General features: G+C 33.8%; 1 protein-coding gene across 2 annotated transcripts in view; it reads left to right on the top strand.

Annotated features, from left to right (window-relative positions):
• Rbm45 (RNA binding motif protein 45) overlaps positions 1-17,292 on the top strand; it is a 35,917-nt gene extending 18,625 nt beyond the window's left edge. For both annotated transcript variants that reach the window (XR_011709101.1, XM_071619037.1), the window contains 2 exons: positions 2,751-2,790; positions 7,158-17,292. The gene's annotated coding sequence lies outside the window, so the exon portion shown is untranslated. The remainder of the gene's footprint in view (positions 1-2,750; positions 2,791-7,157) is intronic.
• The last annotated feature ends 6,034 nt before the right edge of the window (positions 17,293-23,326 follow it).

Genomic DNA, 23,326 nt, shown 5'->3' with positions numbered 1-23,326 from the left:
GGATTAAATTTGCCTTATAGGTTATCTGGCTCCACCACTCAATGCATGAATTCCCTCAAAAATATTCCTGTCCAGATGGTTAATGTAAACTGTAAAAATAACATAATTATAGAGAGGGAGCTCGCTACCTCTTCCCTGAGTCTATTGCATCTTTGGTTAATCCTTATATTTGGGATAAATCTCATTCTCTGCAATTTTCACTGATTAGTCTTTATGGTTCTCACTGGGCCACACAGAAGGTGAGTCTTCACATGGTAGCTATTGCATACCTCTATGCTCCCCAAGTTTTGTTTGGATCTAGTTTCTCGTTTATTTGCATTTAAAGTCAAGCAGACAATCCCAAAAAATGGTTATGTCAGTAGAGTCCCTCATCGAGGTTTATTTCCTTAAGTTGTTCATATAAATTCTAAAGAGACTTATTATTCTCCTCTGCCTATGAAATCCTTTTTTGCTTTTTCAATTCAACCTTCAATTTAGTTTCTTTCTCGGTAGCATATCTCAATGAACAGTGGTTACTATAGCCTCAGTGTGCACTCACCTTAATCCTATCATTTAGCCTTAGTCCTACTTTCCTATGTCTATGGTCGATCCCTACAATTTCAAAAGCCAGAATGTTATGTTTTTCTTAAAATAAGCAAATTCTAGAACCTAATAGCAGTTTGTAATCTAGTGTTTATGTCTTTACCTAAATGTTTACTTCTCAGATCCACTTTGGATATAAAAACAATGTGAATATTTAGTTGCTCAGTTATTAAAACTGCCACATAGTGAAGTTTTATTACATATTTCTTTGAAAAGTTTTTAAAATTATAACAATATAGGTATAAACCTCTTATGAGTATGTCATTAAAATAATAAATGATATTTAAAATAAATCCTGATCAGAGCTTGTAAATACATGAGTTCAGTCAGGTCTTTTATGGTAGATTATAGGTGCCAAATGTAGCTGTCAGACTCTCAGCTTCTAGAGTATGATGTCCCATATGTTCCTTTAAAAATATCAAAAAGACATTTTTATGGTTATATATGTGTGTGTGTGTGTATTATATATATTATATATAACATCCTTGGTATTATAATTTTTATCTATAATATGAAAACCTGTGGAATTTATAACACCAAATATTATATATAATGTATATATATAAAAGTTAATATGTAAACATATATAATATTTATATAACCAAATATTATATATAATGTGTGTGTGTGTATATATATATATATATATATATATATACATATAATATTTGGTGTTATAAATTCCACAGGTTTTCATATTGTAGATAAAAAGTTTATTGTAATACCAAGGAAGTTATTTCTCTAAAATTTTAACTGTCTCTGAATTTTGTTCTATAGTATTTTAATCGGGATCCTACTCTGTATTAATGAACCCCTAAAAAAATAGAAATAAGGAATTTTTACCACTAGGTGGTGTTAAACATAGTCATTCAAAAACAATGAAGTACAGCATTCCAACATTAAAATTTAAGGCACTGGGTGTGAAATGATGGGATTTGTAAGCAGTGGTTCTTAAAATATTTGGTGTCCCTAAGAATCTCCTTGAGTGATTGTTTAAAATATAGGTATACTGATTTGGCAGTTTTTCAATAAGCCCCCTAAGTGATCCTGATAGGGTAGTCATTGGCATTCACTTTGCATTATATTGGCCTAAAGAGATTACATGTGGTTGGACTATTAAAAAAGATACTGAAAATTTGTTTCTAAGTCTTTCTACCTATGACATCTTTTAGGATTAAGTATAAGTATTTTCCTCAATTTATTATCAGGAAATATGAATTGTATTAAGAAGTTGAAAAACCCAAATAGTCTTACAAATAACAAAATAACAAGCAGGTTTCTTCATGTTAGTAAATATTTTTTGGTGTTTGTAAAGAATGATAATTATTTGCTTTATGTAATTTAAGTTTTTATTTACATTTATTTTTAACTGAATTATGTAAATAAGTTATCACCAAAGATTGTGAAAGCAAATACATGTTATTTTTAAGTGAGCATAAAGTGTAATTATCATCAGTGTAAAAAAATTTGAAAAATAGAATAATTAAGAGGGTACAAAAATGCATCTATATGTAAGTGACTATTATAGTCTTAAAGTGAACCCTCTTGCAAAATGAATGCTTTTTGGTGTACACAAAAATTCTATTAGTATATAGGTGCATTTTAACTTTCAGTAAGTCTACTCTGGTAAATCAGGGCAAGAATAAATGAAATACTTAAATAGCTTTTGAAATTCTGTTATAGTATATACAAAAGCAGAAATCATTTTGGTATAATAATGTATATGGACATAGGAGAATTTGGTAGTCATCCTTCCCCATTACTTCTACATTCTCTTACCTCCTACCTCCTCCTCAATCCCCTTCCTTTATTATTCTCCATTTTATTTTTTAAATATTTTATTCTTTTTAGTCATATATGGCAATATAATTCATTTTGACATACTTATAAAAGCATGAAATATAATTTCTTCTAATTCAGTCCCTAGAACCTCTCCTTCCCCTCTGTTCCTCCAACCCCTTGTTTCCCTTCTCTCTATTCTACTAATTATTCTACTTAAGCAGCCTTTTTACCAAGAGGTATAGGTACACACAGGCACTATTTCTATTAGCTGTTTTTACTTATGATTTTAGTGAAGAGGGAAAACATAAATGTCATTCTTTTTAGATAAGGAGTTCTGTTTTGCTATCTGAATTCTAATAAATGGATTGCATTATTTCCTTTTCTAGAAACAGTAACTCAAGAGCACATGGATCTTGGGAACTGAAGGTATGGTATTGCCAGGTGATGAGATAGAAATACTTAGTTAAAATATGAAGTTGCAGTTCATTCATTACAATGATCAGCCTTCAAATTGAGCAAATATGTGGAGCTGCATGTATTTGTCCTCAGAAAATGTAGCTCCACTATGCTTTGAGAAATCTACTAGGCCATGAGAATCCATTTGAGTGGTTATCATAGAAAAAAATGAGTTCTATGATTGTCATATATGAATTTAAAGCAGTATGTAGATGTCAGTGTTTATGTGAGCTAGCTAACCTGCAAACATAGAACTATCCTAACTGGCCATACTAATGCAGAAGTGGTAAAAAGAAGGTATCAGAAGACTATTTTAGGAAAATTATTTGTATTTGATTTTTTTTTTTTTTTTTTTTTTGGTGGTGCTGGTATCTCATGCATGCTAGGCAAGCACTCTATCACTGAGCCACATCCCCAGCCCAAATTATTTATATTTGAGATACATAACTCAGAAACTATCTGATAAAGCAAGTACCACAGAAATAGGAAAATAATATTGAGCACAGTAGAATACCTAAAAGTGCTTACTCACAGATACTCTTTTGAATCTACATTCTTCCATTTATGGGTAAATTTTGTTGTAACCAAATTATTTTCTCAGTAATACATTAATATCATTTTCCAGCTTTAATACTACATAGGTCATAGCATTCATTAGCACAGAGTTTTAAGGGCTGCTTGCTCTGTTATTTTTTTTCTTTTTTTATTATTATTTCTTACATTCATGACAATAGTGGAGTGCATTTCATTCATAATCATCTATTCACAGCACAATTTTTCATAACTGTATATAAAGTACGTTCATGCCAAATTATACCATTATATATGAGCTCTCTCTCTCTCTCTCTTTTTTTTTTTTTTTTTTGCATTATAATTCTTAATACACCTTTAGGTATCCACCTCACAGTCCATGACTAATACACTGGAAGATGTAATACATAAAAAATACATAATTTATTTTCCTCTTTTTCTCAGCAAAACATGCCTATTGTGTTGTTTTGGGGCCCTAGGAGACAGTTTTGCATTCTTATGTTATTAATTCATTGGCGCAAGGGAGTTACTTCCTCTTCCACATTAGTACATTAGTAATTTAAGTAGTAAGTACCAGTATAGCATTTGGGGGAAGTAGAGAAAAATCACAATTTGTTGCTTATAAAACTGACTTTAGGAATAATCTGTAGTAGATTCTGAGAGCACTGGGCAAGGTGACCTGCTTTGGCAATAAGAAGATGAACCAATAATGTAAAAAGGAAAAAAAAAATACTAGGAGAGAGAGTAGCTACCTTTGTTTTATAGTCACAAACTCCTAGTGGGGTTTAGGTACTATCATGACTTAATTTGTTCACTAGAAATTATTAACAGTGCTCATCTCCTGCTACTTTTACCATAAATCTAGGAATCATAGGCAGTAAGGATTCTATATTTGCTATGGAAATGTTTCCTTTTACCTAACCTGGTATTATTTTACTATGATAACTCAAAGGAACTATTTCACACATTAAAAAAAAAAAAGAATAAGTATAAGTAGATCTACTTTACATTATCCTGAAAAATTAGCAATGTGCCTGGAATAGTGAGCTTCTACTTAATAGCTTTCAGTTATTTATAACATAGAAATCATGTCTTCTAGATTTTATTAATATTATTAACTTTCTGTTTCCTAAGAGCAAATTTCATATATGGTATCCACATCAATTTTTTTTGGATCTGTATTCCTATCTAAATAAGATTAACTGTGAGTAGCAGTATAAATACAAACACCTATAACCCTCCTTGCCCAGTGATCCACAAAATTACCAATGAAAACATCAAATAGGAAAACAATTCATATCAATCAAAGAAATTTAGGTAAGAGTAGTGAAAACTAGAAGAAATTTCTATTAAGTAAAATAGTAAGGAATAGGGTCGGGGTTGTGGCTTAGCGGCAGAGTGCTCACCTAGCAAGTGTGAGGCCCTGGGTTCGATCCTCAGCACCACATAAAAATAAATAAATAAAGATGGTGTGACCAATTAAAATAAATTTAAAAAAATAGTAAGGAATGGGATTTTAAACAATTTGTTTTAAAAAGCAAAATGACATCTATATATATATTACTACATCTTAGCTTTATATTGTATTATTTTGTATGAACGGATTGTACTAATAATTTGAGACATGTATTTAGAGTTCCATCAGAATAATTCATTCTATATTTCTTAACTAAGTCACCCTGAAGCTACAGTGTCTTAGAGATTTTTTCCTTAACCAAGAGAAACAGCTGACATTCAACCAGCCAAGGAGGTCATAAGTGATCCCGCCTCTGAAAAGGGCAGCATAAGTGACACAGACTTCTCAGCTCCTGTCCATTAGAATATAGCAACGGAGAAAAGTGTTCTTCCCATCTTCTTTGTCCCAAGAACTGTGATCTTATTGCAAGGAAGCCCTTTACCCTCTTCTATCCTAGATCTAATGGACCTCCTACAGTTCCCTGGGGAATGAATAAAATGGATCTAACATTTCTGACCACCTTCTGAATTTTATACCAGTACCTGAGTGGACAGAAAAAGAGCTGAAAACAATCATCCGCCTTGACATTCCCCTGAACTTTAGATTAATTTAGACTCATTAAAGAAGTGAATAAGTACATAGGCAAAATGTTTGGACCAGCACTTCACCTAAGTCCTAGAAGTTAATTTGTTTCTTTTTTTCAAGTGTTTTGTGTTTGTTTTGTTTTTTGGCAAAAAGCATTAAAATATTTTACTTTGATAATATTAATTTAAAATTTTAAAACTATTAAATGTTCAACCATTTTGTCATCAAAGAAAGGTACATTAAAAATACAATAAGATATTTTTATAGTGGTATGTACAGCAAAAAATTAAAATATTGACAGTATTGGGCCTGGGGTTATGGTAGAGTACTTGCCTGGCATGCTTAAGGCCCTGGGTTTGATCCTCAGCACCACATATAAATAATAAATAAATAAATAAAATAAAGGCCCACTGACAACTAAAAAAGTTTTTTTAAAAAAAAAATACTGACAGTACTAAGTATTTGTGAGGATGTGGAGCTATAGGAATTGCTGATGAAAGTATAATTGGCTTAACCTTTTGGAAAATGACAGTATATTTTAAAGTTGAATATACATATATCCTCAGCAATTCCACTTATAAACTTGAATTCATCAGAGATGTATATGTATACATATATATTTATCAACAAACATAAAAATATTTTTAGCATTTTTCACAGTGGCCTCAAATTGGAAACAACTTGTGTCCATCAACAATACATGCAAATAAAGAGGATGCCCTATAGCAAGGAAATGAGCTAATTTTTGCTACATGTAACAGTATGAATGAATCTCACAAATAATGAGCAAAAGAAACTAGCCAACAAAAGAATATGTGTGTATGATTCCTACTATGGTGTTCAGAAACAAGCAAAACACTACCATTGGGCAGAATGAAATGGGAAAAGGTTACAAAGGGTAATGCTTTAATGTGCTTGTAGTCTTGTCTAGTCTAGGATAGCGATAGCTTGGTAATTTTTTAAGCTATACTCTTTATGCTTTATGTATTTCTTATATTTCATATATATTTATATATAGTTTTTGTTTTTTAATGAGTAAAGCTAAATCAGCATGATGCTTGTTGAACAAATAATTCTGCAACATGAGAAAAGAGCAGTTTGCCAAAGCTCTTAGAAGAGAGGGCTTTCTTTATTCTTTCAGTGCATTAGAGCCAAGAATATTAGAAAATATCTGCTTTGGATCCCACTATGATGCAACAGAGCATTATGATAAGAGAGCAGGAGAAGAGTAAGAAAGTGAGACACTAAATTTAAATTTGTGTCAGAAATAGTAAACAATCATAACTCTTAACGAAAATTTAATCCATGAAGAAAGGTGAAACCAAACTGCTTTTCAGAATCCTGTGGGTTCTCATGAGCCCACACATCTCATCCTAGAGGGGGTACACATATTCATCAATGAGATTAGAACTGCCTTCGTTGATGTTACATACTTTGCTTTTTAAAAAGCTTTCCTTGGGCCTGGGTTGTGGCTTAGTGGTAGAACACTTGCCTAGCACGCATGAGGCACTGGGTTTCATTCTCAGCACCATATAAAAATAAAATAAAGGTATTGTGTCTATCTACAACATATATATATATTTTTTTTTTAAAAAAAAAAAAAAAAAGCTTTCCTTGAAGGATTTCTGCAACTTGAATAAGTCACAGTAAACCAAATTCACCAAAATGAAAGATAAACTTGAAAAGCATCCTCAGATGATTACAGTAAGAGAAAAGGTATGGATAAAAAAAAAGACTGATTAGAGGTTTATCCTTTGAATAATAGGTATCCCCAATGAAGACAACTAAACAAACAATATTCAGTTAAGAACCCGTCCAAAGAACCTCTGCTACATATTTTAAATGCCATTTGGAATGGAACAGTGTCTACAAGAGTTTTTGTAGTTCAGCATTTCTCTACTTATCCAAACTGAAGGTAACAGAATGGCATCCTGCGATATACAGTGTACTACTTATTTGTCCTTCCTGGAAAAAAAAAAAACTTACTTGAATATTATCACCACACTACCAAAGTAAGTCCAAATTAAGAATAGAAGAATTAAGAGGTAAAGACAAACTGGTGAGTATTGAAACCATGAAACTATTATTATTTGTCTATTCTAAAATTTCTAAAATGGGGTGTAGAGCTTCAGAATAAATTAATGAAGGCTGAGAAGAAATGTTAGTTTCTTTTGGGGTCAGGGGTTGAGTTAAGGGGTAAAATATTTATTTTCTATAAAGAGAAAACGTTCTGGTTTTTATTTTGATAATTTAAATTTAAGATTAAGAATCCTTTGAAATCTAAGGTGTTTAATGATAAAATTAACAACAATGTCTCCTTTTCAAATCCTTCAAAAATACAAAAATAATATTGTATACTTGACAAAAGTCAGAAGGGAAAAACAAAATGCAACATCAAAACTGTAAATTGTTTAAATACTAAAAACAAAATGGAATGATTTGCTTCTTCCAAGAGCATCTGTAAATCAAGGTTTATCATACACACCCAACAAAAAGTATCTCTGAGTACAATTTAAGGGAGAAAGAAGAGGAATTATATTCACTGATAGGATTATAATCAGTAGTGAAGACAACAGACCCCTAACATTTATATGCAGAATAATATAGGATTAAAACAGAAGTACAGAAGCCTTTAAAATAGTTTAGGAATTATAATGGAGGGCTTCGCATGTTCTCTGAACTGTCATTAACAGAAATGAACTAGGAGAGAGAAATTAACCTCAAAAATGAAAAAAAAATATAGTGATAAAAAAGCAAAATTTTGACATGTGTAGAAAAAGAAGATAAAAACCTTTTCTCACAAATTAAACAGGAATGTTGAATGATAATGGCAGCAGGATATTCAGAAATATGTCTTAGCTTCTGCATGTCAGCTGATTTAGAGTATTTATAGCAGGATAAAAAACAACATGACAAAAACCCACCTTAAGTATGTTTTTTCCAGCCTCTTTGTTAAGTACCCTGGTCTTTCAAGGATATCTCTTACCCTCTCCTCAGCCTAAGGCTTATTAACCTTCTTGGATTGCCTAGAGAAATGAAATGGGTCTAACATTTGGTGCCCAACTGCCAGACATTATTTCAGCCTCTGAACAGACTTTAAAGAGCTAAAAAGCAAAGCTTGGAGCTTGATAATTGCCCTGTATTGCCTTTGAAAGGACAGAAATTGTACAAGACTTGCTCTTTGACTCCCAAGGTAATAAAATTCAAAAAACAATCACAATCACCAGGAAAACAATTTTAAAACCCTCTTCTAAACAGCTTTTTGTTAAGGAAAAAAATTTCAATAAAAGTGTTAGAATAAAGTAGCAAAATAATTTAAAATGTCTGAAAGCCACATTGGTAGCTTTATTTGGAAGGAAAAAATAAATCAATTAAAACATACAATACAAGAAACAGAAGTAACATGACAAAAGTGAGACTAATAAATCAATTTGAAAACAATAAATAGGCATCTCTTGGCAACTGTATTTTTTAAGATCAGAATTAAATATTAAAGGTAATGAAAAATATAGAGATTATTAAATATAAATGCTATGTTCAAATTTCTTGAAAATTAGAAAATCCAAACAGGTCAATGATCAAAGAAAAAACTCAGGTAGTAATTGATGAATTGTGTTTCTTCAGATGAATCCATATTACTTCATCCTTCTTTCAAAGTTTCAAGATGCATATTATTATATTAATATAAGAATATAACGGTATGTTTTTCCAATATCAGAAAAGGTGAGTATGTACATTTTACTTTGTGTAATTGTTACCCTGACACTAAAACTTTAAAAAGCAATTAAAATCAAAAAATATGATTCTTTTTTCACCTATGAATATGGTTGCAAACAAATCTAAACAAACTATTACAAAGTACAAATATGTTCAAAGAATAATTCACCATTGGCAAGTAATTTTTACCCTTTGATGAAAAAGCAGTTCTCATTAACGAAAAAACATTAATAAAATACATATGATAAAACTTCAGTAAGTTCTATTTGCCTAAATTGATCACTTGTTCATTCTTGTGATTGTCCAGGGATTATTTAGATTATGCATAGTTTACTTGAATGTCACTAGCTGGAAGAATAGGGTTAACCTGGTTGTTGAAATTAGTTAGTATCCAACCTTCACCCCCAATTACATGGCTGCAATAAAATGGGAAGGGCCAGAAAGGGATGTTGCTTCGTAGATCGATACATGTCTTGAGCGCTTACTGTTTTTTTTGTCAGGCATTGATCATTGCTTTACATACATCTTAAAACCCTATGAGGTAAGTAGCATTTTATTTAATTTCACTTATTTATGTTTTTAGCTTTGTGGTGCTAGGGGTCAAACCCAAGGCCTTGAATGTGTTAGGTAAGTGCTGTAATACTAAATAACAGGCCTAGTCTGTAAGTACTATTTTTCAAACAAGAAGCTGAGGTAGAGATGAAGTAACTTTTTTTCCAAGGTCACACAGCTAGCAAATGGTGAAGCTGGGCTTCAGATACAGGTTATCTTAAAGTTCATACTCAGTCTCTACACTGAACATCAAAGGGTATAATAAAGGTCACATGCACACACACTGAATATTATGTAATAACAAATCTTTCCATAACTATGGGATAGCCTGGGAAGAATGCTTATTGTTATTTAGTGAAAGAAAGCAGGGAAACAACTTATAATATTTTTAAGTAATAATGAATTTGAAAGTAAGCCATATGGATATTTGTTTTTCACTATTATATATTTTCTCTTGGTAAACATGTATAGTTTTGTTTAATCTTTTAAAAGTACACTATTTTCCTACTAGATTATAAGATTTTTGTCAGCAAAGACTGTGTTTTTATTTCTATAAGCTCAAACCCAGCTATGCCCCTTACATTAAAGTCACAAAATGAAAAATTATCCATTTGTACTATAAAATAAAAGATTCCTATGTTTCTTCTACTGTAGAGATTCTGAAAAGAAGTCTATATTCTCTATAGATGTACTAATATTTGTTTAGATGCCATCTTTTCAAACTGAGATCTTATAGGCTCATTTTTAAAAATTCAACTTTTATTTCAATTTTGTTTTTGTTGTTTTGTGCAATTTTATGAGTGCCAAATTCACAGTCCACATACAAATCTTGATTTTAAATAACATTTATTATTCTTACTTTATTCTGAGAATTGTAAAATATTTTACATTTAATCATGTAAATAATTCTATGAAATTATACCATGAAGCACAGAGAAATTACTTCACCAGGACACAAAGCAAGTAAGTAACAGACCTGGGATTTGCACTCAGAGAATATGGCTGATGGTCTCCATTAAATTTACACACTGTTTAATTCAACCACTGTTCTCTTTTTGTTGTTAAGAAGAAAGTACTATAATCTGTATCCTAAAAGGAGAGCATGTAATGAAAAAAATCATTCATTCCACTGTATGACCTCTCGAGACAGTAAGATGGAAGGAAAAGGTGAGCAAAGTATAATTGACAGGAGGAGAAAAGGATTACAGGCTGCAAGGAGATGACTCAGTGACTTTGAGTCAAAGTGTTGGTTCCTTTTTGGTGGTGAAGATTTATTCAACATCATATATTGAGCACCTCACTACAGGGTGTTGAGGACACAATAGAGAAAAGAGGAAGAAGAAACGTTAGTGTCCTTATTTTATATCGTTTAGTCTAATTATACCTAGAAGAAATAATGTGTGGTGGGGGATCAGCCGCTACTTTGAATAAGGCAAGCTGGCTTCTCCCAAACCTGTCAATTTTAAATGATTCATCAAAACAAAATAATTCTTCTACTATCATCCTTAATCTCTCCACAACTAATTTTTTGTATATTTGTAGAAATTTTGTACATAGAACTGTGGTATAGTACACCATACCACACACTCATGTAACCCATTATTTCATGGGTCTCAGTGTTTCTGCTTGTCTTCCAAGCAGAGGCACTGGCTCACTTTTTAAGGATGTTTGTGTTATGAGCAGTCCTGAAATGCAGGAGCAAAAGGCAGATTTGTTTACTGTCCAGAATTGTAAAGATAATTTGTCCCTCCAGGACAAAGGATTAGCAGAATTACCGCCCTTTATAAATGATTCAGGTTTCCCAAGTTTGGCATTCTGCTAAGACACAAACTTGCTATTTGCACAGCATCCATCTGAACTCCTCTTCACATCTGTAAAACTGAGGAACCTGTGCAAACATAAAACTCATACTTCTTACTGTATTGTGAATAATAAAGTCCTTTATCTTTGATGCAAGAATTCTGTGTGTTCTACCAACATCCATGAGGCATTAGTAGACTAATTTTGTTATCTTGTAAGCAAGATAAAATCTTAGACCCTTCACAGTTTTTGATAACCACACCTCTTGAAGATATAGATCCTTTCCAGGAAGCAACAAGTTCCCACACGTCCTCTTGCCTTTTCTAGAACATTGCATAAATGGAACCACACATTATATACTCTTTTGTGTTTATCTATTTTCACTCAGCTTAAGATTTATGAGAATTATGATTGCCATTATATCAGTGGTTTATTCCTTTTCATGGCTGAGTGAGTGTTCCAATATCAAAATGACCCTCAATTTGTTTCCATTCCTCTGCTGATGGATGTTTGGGTTTCCAGTTTGAGAATAAAACTGCTGTAAACATTTGCATGGTTAGTACTGTTTTATCATTTACAGGATATTGGAACTAAATTGTTGTAGAGACTCTGGATTCTATTACCTTCCAAAGAGTTTAATTTTTGTTCTAGCAGACCCTTAGCTTGTCTGGAACCATATTTCTGACTCTCTTTTGCAATAGGAAGCAATTAAAATTTCTGAATTTTCAGCCATCCAGCTGTTGTAGATGCCCCTGCACATGCAGTCAGAATCAGCCAAAACTTGGAGATCTGTGAGTTTTGGGAACTCCCTGTTTTGTGACTCTGCCCTTTCTGAGGATCCTTCCTTGCTTTCAAGTTGCTTGGGTACCCTAAACTCTATCCATTGACACTCAATCCATTAAGACTGCTCCTGTCTGCTTGAGTTCTAGCATCCATGTACTCAGGCAGAAGTTTTATAAATGCAAATATCATCCACTGTCATTCAATGCTTACCCACCTCAGTTTCTGCTTTTTATCAGTTCTCATATACCTTTAGATAAATTTTTTTCATGAGTTTCCCCAAGTTTATAATTGTTGAAGGAGACTTAGTCTGATAAAAGTTTCTCTACCATTTCCAGAAGCAGAACTTTGTACAGTGTCTTTATTTTCTGTGACATTTTACATGGATTTATCTCTTACATATAAGTAAAATGAAGCTGAATTTGTGTTTGTGTGTGTGTGCGCACGTGTGTGTGTGTGTGTGTGTGTGTGTGTGTGAGATTTGATACTGTCTCACATTCAGTAGGTCAGTTTAGTCTATTTACATTTATTGTGAATAATATAATTTATAATTATTTTTTATCATTTTATGTGTTGTGATTACTCTTAATTACATTTGCACCTTTAGTTCTGGTCTTCTGCAGGTTGTTAAGATTTTCTATAACCCTCACACCCCTTACATTCTCCTTATTTGGAAGTTATAAATTATATTTCTCTTCCTTAGTAGATACCCTTAAATTTCTAATTGTATATCTGTAAAATTTTATAAGTCTAAAGCTGTTCAGTATTTTTACCTTCATTGCAAACAGAAAAAGGATATCACTTCATTTTATTTACCCATTAATAAATCCTTGTTTTCCCTTTTATTATTGTCTACAAATTTAATTAATTAAATAATTATTCATTTATTTTGGTACTGGGGGTTGAATCCAGGGGTGCTTTACCACTGAGCTACATCCCCAGATCTTTTCGTTTTTAATTTTGACGCATGTCTCACGAAGTTGCAGCTTCACTATGTTGCCGAGGCTGGCTTCAAATTTCTGATCTTCTTGCTTCAGCCTTCCAAGTTACTGGAATTACAGAAGTATACCACTATGCCCAACTGTTGTCTACAAATTTAGTATCTACTTTTATTATAAAAATATTTTCAAAATCAATATTCAATTATGCCAGCATATTTTATGCTCACCATCATTTCTTTTTTAAAAATAACCATATTGAGATATAATTTACATACTATAAAATTTTCATTATTTTTTGCACCTAACTTCTTTCTCTTGGATTGACTTTTCTACTTGCAGCCTTTAGTGATCATTTCAGTGGTATGTATTTGAGGTTTTGGTTTTGTTTCGTCATGTTTTCTTTTTGTAAGTGCCTTTACTTTATTTTCACTCCTTAATGATAGCTTTAGGAATTCTACATTCAGAGTTATTTTTCCTCAGCAACTTGAAGCTGTTAGTCCATTGTGTCCTGTCATTTTTTTCCCATTGGAAATCTGATGTTAGCCTAATTTTTATTTCTTTATATTTTTTCTCTCTTTGGTAACTTTAACATTTATATTTTTTTATAAAAATCCTGAAGTTTTATTCCATATGTCTAGATATAAATTTATATTTTATCCTATTGAGTACAGATTGTACTTTTACTCAAAGGGGTTATTTATCCTTCAATTTTGGAAAGTTCTCTGTCCCCTAAATCTTCAAATATTGCTCTGTTTTTTTTTTTAGAAGTTCTATTAGACATTGGAGCCTCTTTATCTGTGTTCTGTGTCATTTATTTTTCCATTCTTATTCTAAAAATCTCTGTTGCATTCTAGATTACTTCCTCAGTAATGTTTTATAATGTAGTAAGTAAAACTGTGTGCAGTCTAGAATGACCATTGAGTTTCTAATTTCACTTGACATGTTCTAACTTTTTAACTCTTTTTTTTTTTTTACCAAAAAGCATGTAAGTATATTTTACCTTTTGTTGGAGGAACTTCAAATTTACAAGGCAAAGTGGTATATACAAGTAAATGTGAAGGACTGAGGCCAAGAATCAAAGCAACCATGCATCTACCCTCTCTGCTATAATTATTTACATTTGTCCATAGCAAAACAAATCCACACTAATCCCAAGATACCAAAAGCCTCATCCAGTCATGGCACCAGGATCAAAATCCAGGGTCATATAGTATACAACATATTTAGTGGTTATCTGTCCATCTGGAAACCTATGAACAGTGTGTGTGTGTGTGTGTGTGTGTGTGTGTGTGTGTATGTGTATTCCTCAAATCATGGAGCAAGGATAGTATAACTTCAGTTAATACTCTAGTCAAAAAAAATTTGGGGGGGGGGGGTAACATCAGATGACAGTAGATTCACTTGTTCTGAAATACCATGGTGCAAATATTCCCAGCTCCTCCTATTCTGGAGCAAGAAATCTCCCTAGATTAAACCTTGGTTTCATTCCCCAAAAGAGGTTATAGTCCATTGTTCTTCACTGCTCTTAGTTTCACCTTCCAGAAGTTCCTAACATTTCTGATATCCTTCTTGATTACTTCTGAAGAGGGCATCACAGAATATGCCCTTGTGGGTGCTAAGAAGCTTTCTCAGCTACTTCCTGAGTATAAAAGTTGATCTAGAGGTCTTAGTGTATCTTAAACCATCTCCATCCCATTTAGTCCCAGCTGGTGGTGTGTTTACCACATCTCTCAAAAACAGCTTTTCTATTAATTAATTTTTAGTAACCTCTATTTGACAAAACTATATCCACAATTCTTTTTTGAGATACACCTCTATATATACTTATTAGGAACTACCCCTCAGGCTTCAAAGAAACCCTACCCTTAATCCTTTGGGATATACCTTTGTCTTGCTGAAATGATCTTCCAAGTACCACCTTAATTCTTTCAGATGTCTTAATAGAGGATATTATAGCCATGCCCTTAATTTGTCTTTGTTTTTTGTTTTTTTTGTTTTACTCTCAGGCTGAATTTGAGACAGTTTTATGGCTGGAGATGATGAAGAGGTTTGTTTTCCAACTAAATAAGTTCTTCTCCCTAAATACCTCTAAATTCTGCTTGCATTTTTGGTGGAATTTTTTTTTCTGAATTTCTCTCTTATAGTATCTTATCAAGTAGAAGTAAAATTAACTAGCTCATACCTTCAATATGTACTTAAAAACTATCCTACTATCTTCCATGTTACCACAGGCAGTGGTTTTACAAATACAGGTTGCTATTTTTTCAGTTTCTATAATAGTTGTTTTTTTTTTTTTTACCATCCCTCACCTACCGCCTGAACTAATACCATATAATTTAGGTTCTAGTTACAGCAGTGTCCCAGTATTAGGTGCAAATTTCTATATCAATTTGCTGTTGATGCATAACAAACAAGTCACAAAATCTCAGTGGCCTGTAAGCTTTTCATTTTGCTAATAAGCTTTTAATTCTCTCCTGGGTCTGCAGGTCAGCTAGGGCAACTGCAGTTGCAGTTGCTGAAGCAGCTTTGCTGATCACAGGCTTATAGTCAGATATAGCAGTTCAGCTCCACATGTTCCATCTGTGGCACAGGGCAGACTGGGTCTCTCTGAGAAGGGGATAATTGTGTTAACTTATGAATGATAAGAAGGACCCAGCTGGGCAGAAACCTGGAGGGGAGTGTGCCCGTGGAAAGACCTTGAGATGAGAGTTCCAGGGAGCAGGAGGAAGCTATGTTCCTGGAGCAGTAAGAGGAAGAGCATGGAGGAAGCAAGACCTGTAGGCTGCTGGGTTAAATCACCTAGGGCTCCAGTGGCCACAGAGAGAGTGTAGGGTGGATCTGGTTGCTAGGTCTACAATCAGGGAGGGTAGTTCTCTACAAATTCATCCTGCGCCCCAGGGCTGCAGCTGCGATGGAGAAAACTCACTGTGGTGAAAGAATACGAAGTGGCAAAACCCATTAGATAAGAATATGTGAAGACCCTGTTTTCATCATATCTTTGAACATTCCATTGACCAAAGCATGTCCAATAGCTAGAGCCAAAATTAAAGGGTAAAAAAAGTATACCACCTTTTGAGGGAAAAATGTCAAAAGTTCCAGTGGTAAAGAATATGAGTACAAGGAAGGAAGAAGAACGTGAGCCACTGACTTATCACATCCTCTCAGGTAACGTGTGGGATATTTACTGCCAGATAATTCTGTCCTTTTGCCTCCTAAAGCTTGAGGCTTCACATAAAGGCAGAGTGCCAAGCAAGAGTCATCAGCAGCTATGAGAAGCTTCCTTGTGATGGGGTCGGGGGAAGCAAGGGTCCCCAGCCCAGCTCTTATTTTAGGTAATGAACCTATCTCAACTCTCCACCTCATCTGAGACAAATTGCCTCTGTCTGCTGTTCTACCCAGAATCTAGCAGGTTCATTTGCTTCACTGTCTTTTCTTTTGCTGGCTCACAGAGAAGTTTATCTTGTTTAACACACCTGTGTCCTTTTTTGAAGTTGCATGATATTTTTAAATACATTATGTATCATGATCATTGGATTGGAGCAGAGACTACTTTGAACCACAAACAATTTTCAACAGCATTGCAACTGAAGCTCCTAGAATCTTACATGAAAGGTATCTTTTATGTCCTGTGATGGTTTTTTAAAATAAAATGTTTTATAATCTCTTGGCACTTAAGTATACCCAAATTTAGTACATTAAAAAAAGTTTCTTGATGGATAAATACAAATTCTTCAATTCAATGCATTTTAAAAAATAATCAGGTAGATAATATAAAAGGAAAACAGCAGGAAAATTGGAAAATTAAACTACTAAAATGTGTATATTAAATATTAGTGATTTTATCACAACCTACTTATCCCATTCTTTTCTTTATGCCTTATCCAAATTTTATATTTTCTTTTTCATTCAACTTTTTATCATGGAAAATTTCAAATATGTAAAAAGTACACATAATCATGTAATGCCTTGTAGATACCTGTTGCTGAGCTTTCTTAATTATTAATTATGGTGAATCTTGTTTCATTTATGCCAAGAATTGGGAAAATATTACCCCTAGATCAAATCCAGCCTGTTGACTATTTTTCCAAATAAAGCTTTATTGCAACACAACCAACCTCTTTTGTTTGTATGCCTGCCTTCCTACTATAATAGTAGTGTTGACTAGTTGCAACAGCTGTTATATGACCTGCAAAACCTAAAATATTTATCAAACCCTTTATATGAAAATCTTGCTGACTTCCAGACTAAAATCTCACCTATTCATCTCAGGAAAAATCTCCCACATTGCATTAAAATTGTTCTCAGTATGTTTTAAAATATAATAACCCTTAAAAATAAAGCACGTCACCCTTGTCTTTAAAAAAATAACAGCAATTCATTGACTTATTTTCTACAAAATTTTAACTGCATAAGAAGTAGTGGAAATTATTTAATATTTCTTTTTCTAACTCATTATTTAGGTCTACATTAGTCTGCATTTTCTGTAAGTTTAACTTAATAGCTACATTATCTGTAGATAACCTCCTGAAATAAAATATTAAGAATTTAATAAAGTATGTAAGAAAGTTAGTGAGCAGTACTAGCACAATCATTGGATTTCAGCACAATAAAAATTTGAGATTTATTGCATCCTATGAAAAAATACAGCATACAAAGGCAGTCTCAATTTTTTGTTGCTGCTGTTGTTATTTTGGTATTGGGGATGAGCCCATTGCCTATTCATGCTAGGCAAGCATTCTATCACTGATCTGCATCCCAAAACCATTTTATTATTTTGCACGGGGGGGGGGGGGGGGGGGTGGTGCATTACTGGGGATTGAACTCAGGGGCACTCAACCACTGAATTACATTCCCAGCCATATTTTGTACTTTATTTAGAGACAGGGCCTCGCTGAGTTGCTTAGCACCTCACCTTTACTGAGGTTGGCTTTGAATGATCCTCCTGCCTCAGCCTCCTAAATCACAGAGATTACAGGCATGTGCCACAGCACCTGGCACCATTTTATTTTATTTTAAAACAGGGTTTCACTAAATTGCCCAGGTTGGCCTCAAATTTACAATCTCCTTAACTCAGTCCTCAAATTTACAATCTCCTTAACTCAGCCTCCCGAGTAACTGGGATTATAGGTGTGTGCTACCACACCCAGCAAAATCTCACATTTTTAAAAAGGCTAATAGTATTAGTTTGAAGCACATTGGTTTTTCTTTTCTTTAGAAAATCAAGACATTCATTTTTGGTGGGTCTTAATAGTTGTGTAATTGTTAGCCTTTTTAAATAGCACTTTTTTTAGTGCTGGGGACTGAACTCAGGGACTCATGCATGCTAGGTCTGCACTCTAGTACTGATCTATATCCTGGACCCTTCAATAATATTTTATTTTAAAATGACTCTTTACCATTTACATGACAATTTTACAGGAGTTATCTCAATTAATATATACAACAACCTCGGGGGGTAGGGATAATTTTTTTATTAAATGGTTCTAAGAAGACACAAACCCAGGTCACCTGCTCAAAGTCCACCAGCCTATGCTGATGAACTGGCAATCAGAAATCCTAGACCAGTTGAAAACTGGTTGTTTTACCTTTTGCAGGCCTTGATTATATAAATGAATTGTGGTGTGCAACATTACTATGCTACATTATTTCCTAGTTATGGTACATATCTATGGAGTGAAGATATTGGAAGAAATTCTTAGTCTGTACTGTTGGAGTTTAGGATTTCAAGCACAGAACATCATATCTTTCAAAATCAAAGAGCAAGAAAAATCCATTGTATAGCTTTCACAAACTCCTCTTTAGCACTTCCTTTAGATCCTATGATGGGTCAAGTGTACTGGTAGAGAAATAGAGCTCAGAGGAATTACTGTTTCTGGATTAGGGCAGAGTAAGTACAAGATAAACCTGAAACAAAACGGATACAAATGGGGAAAAGAAGAATTCAAACTATCTCTATTGACTGACAATTATGATCTTATATTTAGAAGACCCAAAAAACTCTACCAGAAAACTTTTAGAACTCATAAATGAACTCAGCAAAGTAGCAGGATAAAAAATTAACACCCATAAATTAATTGCTTTTCTATACACCAACATTAGCTGTAAGAGAAAGTAGGCAAACTATCCCATTCACAAGAGCCTCAAAAACAAACAAACAAACAAAACTTAGGAATCAATATAACAAAAGAGGTGAAAGACCTCTACAATGAAAACTATAAAACACTAAAGAAATTGAAGAATACTTTAAAAAAATATAAAAACTTCCCATGTTCTTGGATAGGCAGAATTAACATTGTTAAAATGGCCCTACTACCAAAAGTGCTATACAGATTTAATTAAATTCCTATTAAAATTCCAAGGGCATTCTTCATAGAAATAGAAACAAAAAAGCAATCATGAAATTCATTTGGAAAAATAGGCCCAAAATAGCCAAAGCAATCCTTAGTGAGAAATGTGAAGCAGGAGGCATCAAAATACCAGACCTTAAATTATACCACTGAACTATAGAAACAAAAAGCATATTATTGACACCAAAGCAGACATGAAGACCAGTGGAATAGAACAGAAGACACAGAGAAAAATCCACATAGTTATGTCCTATAAGACAAGGGCACCAAAAATACACTGGAGAAAAGAGCCTCTTCAACAAATGGTGCTGGGAAAACTGGAAATCCATATGTAGTAGAATGAAATTTAACCCCTATCTCTCACCCCGCATGAAACTCAACTCAAAGTGGATCAAAGACCTATGTATTAGACCAGAAACCCGGCACCTATTAGAAGAAAATGTAGGCTCAACGCTCCAACATATTGGCTTAGGAACCAACTTCTTCAACAAGACTCCTAAAGCACAAGGAGTAAAATCAAGAATCAACAAATGGGATGTTTTTCAAACCAAAAAGCTTCTTCACAGCAAAAGAAACAATCAAGAGCTTGAAGAGAGAGCCTATAGAATGGAAGAAAATCTTTGCCACCTCAGATAAGGTGTTAATCTCCAGGATATACAAAGAACTCAAAAAACTTAACACACACACACACACACACACACACAAAACAACCCAATAAATAAATGAGCAAAGGTACTAAATAGACACTTCTCAAAAGAATAAATACAAGCAGTCAACAAATATATGAAAAAATGTTCAACATCTCTAGCAATTAGAGAAATGCAAATTAAAACTACACCAAGATTCCATCTCACTCCAGTCAGAATGGCAATTATCGAGAATACAAGTAACAACAATACATGTCGGTGAGGATGTGGGGAAAAGGTACACTCATACATTGCTGATAGGACTGCAAATTAGTGCAGCCACTCTGGAAAGCAGTATGGAAAGTCCTCAGAAAACTTGGAATGGAACCACCATTTGACCCAGTTATCCCCCTCCTCTTGTATATACCCAAAGGACTTAAAATCATCATTCTACAGTGACACAGCCTCATCAATGTTTATAGCATCTCAGTTCACAATGCCTCAACTATTGAATCACCCTAGGTGCCCTTCAAGGAATGAATGGATAAAGACTTTATGACATTTGCCAGTAAATGGATGGAACTGGAGACTATAATGCTAAGTGAAATAAGCCAGTTCCCCTATCCCCACCCCACCCCAAAAAAAACCCAAAGGTCAAATGTTCTCTCTGAAATGTGGAAGCTAACACACAATAAAGGATGGGGGAGTGGGGAGGATAGAAGTTCAGTGAATCAGACAACAGAAGGGAGGGAGAATGGGAATAGGAAAGAAAGTGGAATGAAAGTTATGTCAGCATACTTCCTATGTACATGTATGAATAGACCCCAGCGAACCTCAACATTGTGTACATCCACAAGACTGGGATCCTACTTAGAATAATATATACTTCATATTTGTATAAATATGTCAAAATAGACTCTATTGTTATGTATAACAAAAAAGAACAACAACAACAAAAAAGTAAAGAAGCATATCCCAAATGGAGGAGGAGAGTCATAAAAGGACATAAAAGCCAACTTGAAGGAAACATCACTAGATAAAATCTAGAACAATTTGAGCATCAAAATAAGAGTTATTAAGCAAAATATGAATCCATGAGTACACAGTGACATACATAAATGAATATAATGAAAGTTTGATGAGGCATGGTCTCAAAGCACCAGCCTGCAAAACACTTATGAATTAAAAAAGATGATTAGGGCATGCCTGTAATTCCAGTGATTCAGGAGATTGAGGCAGGCAGATCTCAAGTTTGAAGCCAACCTCAGCAATTTAGCAAGACCCTCAGCAACTTATCGAGACCCTGTCTCTAAATAAAAAAATAAAGAGGACTGGGGTTGTAGCTTAATGATAAAGTATCCCTGAGTTCAATTCCTAGTACCAAAAAGAAAATGAGGCAAGGGATGGGGAACTAGGATTACTTTACAATACAGGAGTATGAAGACACCATTGTAAACAAATTAAAAAAGTAAATGTCCCAATAACAAAATGAAAGTGTGGACTCCCCGACAGGTTGCAATTAGAACACAACTCACTTTTGTGACATCCATCAAACAAGCATAACCCTATTATAAGGAACATCCTAAACTAAAAACACTCTAAAAATTATAATCTTCAAAAGTGCCTAGGTAATCAAAGTCAAGGAAAGGCTGAGAAATGGTTCTAGATTGAAGAAGTAGCATAACACACAAAGACTATCATATAATCAACATGAACACATTATTTACCCATATAGACATTTTCTGTTGCAGCCTTTACTATTGATGTCACTTTATATTTGGTAGATATTTTTTCTCATGTTCTTTTTTTAAAATTTTTTTATACCTTTATTTTATTTATTTATTTTTTTATGTGGTCCTGAGGATCGAACCCAGGGCCTCGAACATGCTAGGCAAGCGCTGTACCATTGAGCCACAACCCCAGCCTTCATGTTCTCTTCTATTTTTTTTTTTTTTTTTTTTTTTTTTTTGGTGGCACTGGAGATTGAACCTAGGACCTCATACACGTGGGCAAACACTTTACCAACTGAGTTGCATGGCCAGCCTTTTAAACTTTTTATTTTTTTAATTCCAAGAGTCATGGAACCAAATGCAACATTTCCTTTTGTACTGGATCCTTTTACTATAAATTACATTGGAATAACCAGCAAAACATGAATAAAAACTAATGATTAGTTGCTAGTAATCTGTTAACTTCCTGATCTTGATTGGTTACATTATGGCCAGATAGAAGTAAGTCTTTGTAAGTAGGAAATACACACTTAAGTATTAGGGGGTATTGGAACATCAAGTCAGCTACTTATTCTCAAATTTTTCAAATTAACAACAACAAAAAAGCTTTTATAGGGCAAAGTGGGGCATGTATATAATCACAGCTGGTTGGGAGGCTGAGGCAAGAGGATCATGAATTCAGCAACTTAGCAAGGTCCTGAGCAACTCAGTGAGACCCTATCTGAAAATAAAAAATAAAAAGGGCTGGGAATATAGCTCAGTGGTAAAGCCCCTTTGGGTTCAATCCCCAGAACAACAAAAGAAGCTCTTCATACTCCCCTTACAAGTTTTCTGTATGTTTGACACTGCTTCAAAAATGAAATTTTAAAAAATTTTAGTTGTAGTTGGATACAACAACTTTTATTTATTTTTATGTGGTGCTGAGGCTAGAACTCAAGTGCCTCACACATGTTAGGCAAGCACTCTCCCACTGAGCCACAACCCCAACCCCTGAAATTTTTTTTACAAAAATGCAAACTAAATGCACATTAAGTTATAGCAGAATCTAACAGATATTTATCACAAAATGCCATCTTCTTGGACACAGATATAGCTTGATTATACAAAGATTTGTCACCAGTCTTCCTACATGACAAAAACTAGTATCAAAGTCAGAAGACGAACACTTGAGTGACTATATACATCAAGCACTGTGGGAGATACTAATTTTCTCTCCTGATACATCTCCCTTATACATCACCCAAATGTCCCTCATGACCCCTGCTTCTAGGAGTGCTATGGACAAGACAGACCTCAGCCATCAGTCCTTTTGGGGGATTGCCTCAATTGAAGAGAGTGTCCTTGCCTAAGACAATAGTCCCTTCGAGGAGTGATCCACCTTTCATCACTGGTCATTGAGGGAGTATAAAGATCCAGCCCTTTTGCCCCAATTCAAGGCATT

Source organism: Marmota flaviventris, chromosome 11 (genome assembly GCF_047511675.1).
Source record: "Marmota flaviventris isolate mMarFla1 chromosome 11, mMarFla1.hap1, whole genome shotgun sequence".
Classification (NCBI taxonomy): domain Eukaryota; kingdom Metazoa; phylum Chordata; class Mammalia; order Rodentia; family Sciuridae; genus Marmota; species Marmota flaviventris.
Note: the sequence above shows the minus strand (reverse complement) of the source record. Positions and strands in the feature narration are given on the sequence as shown.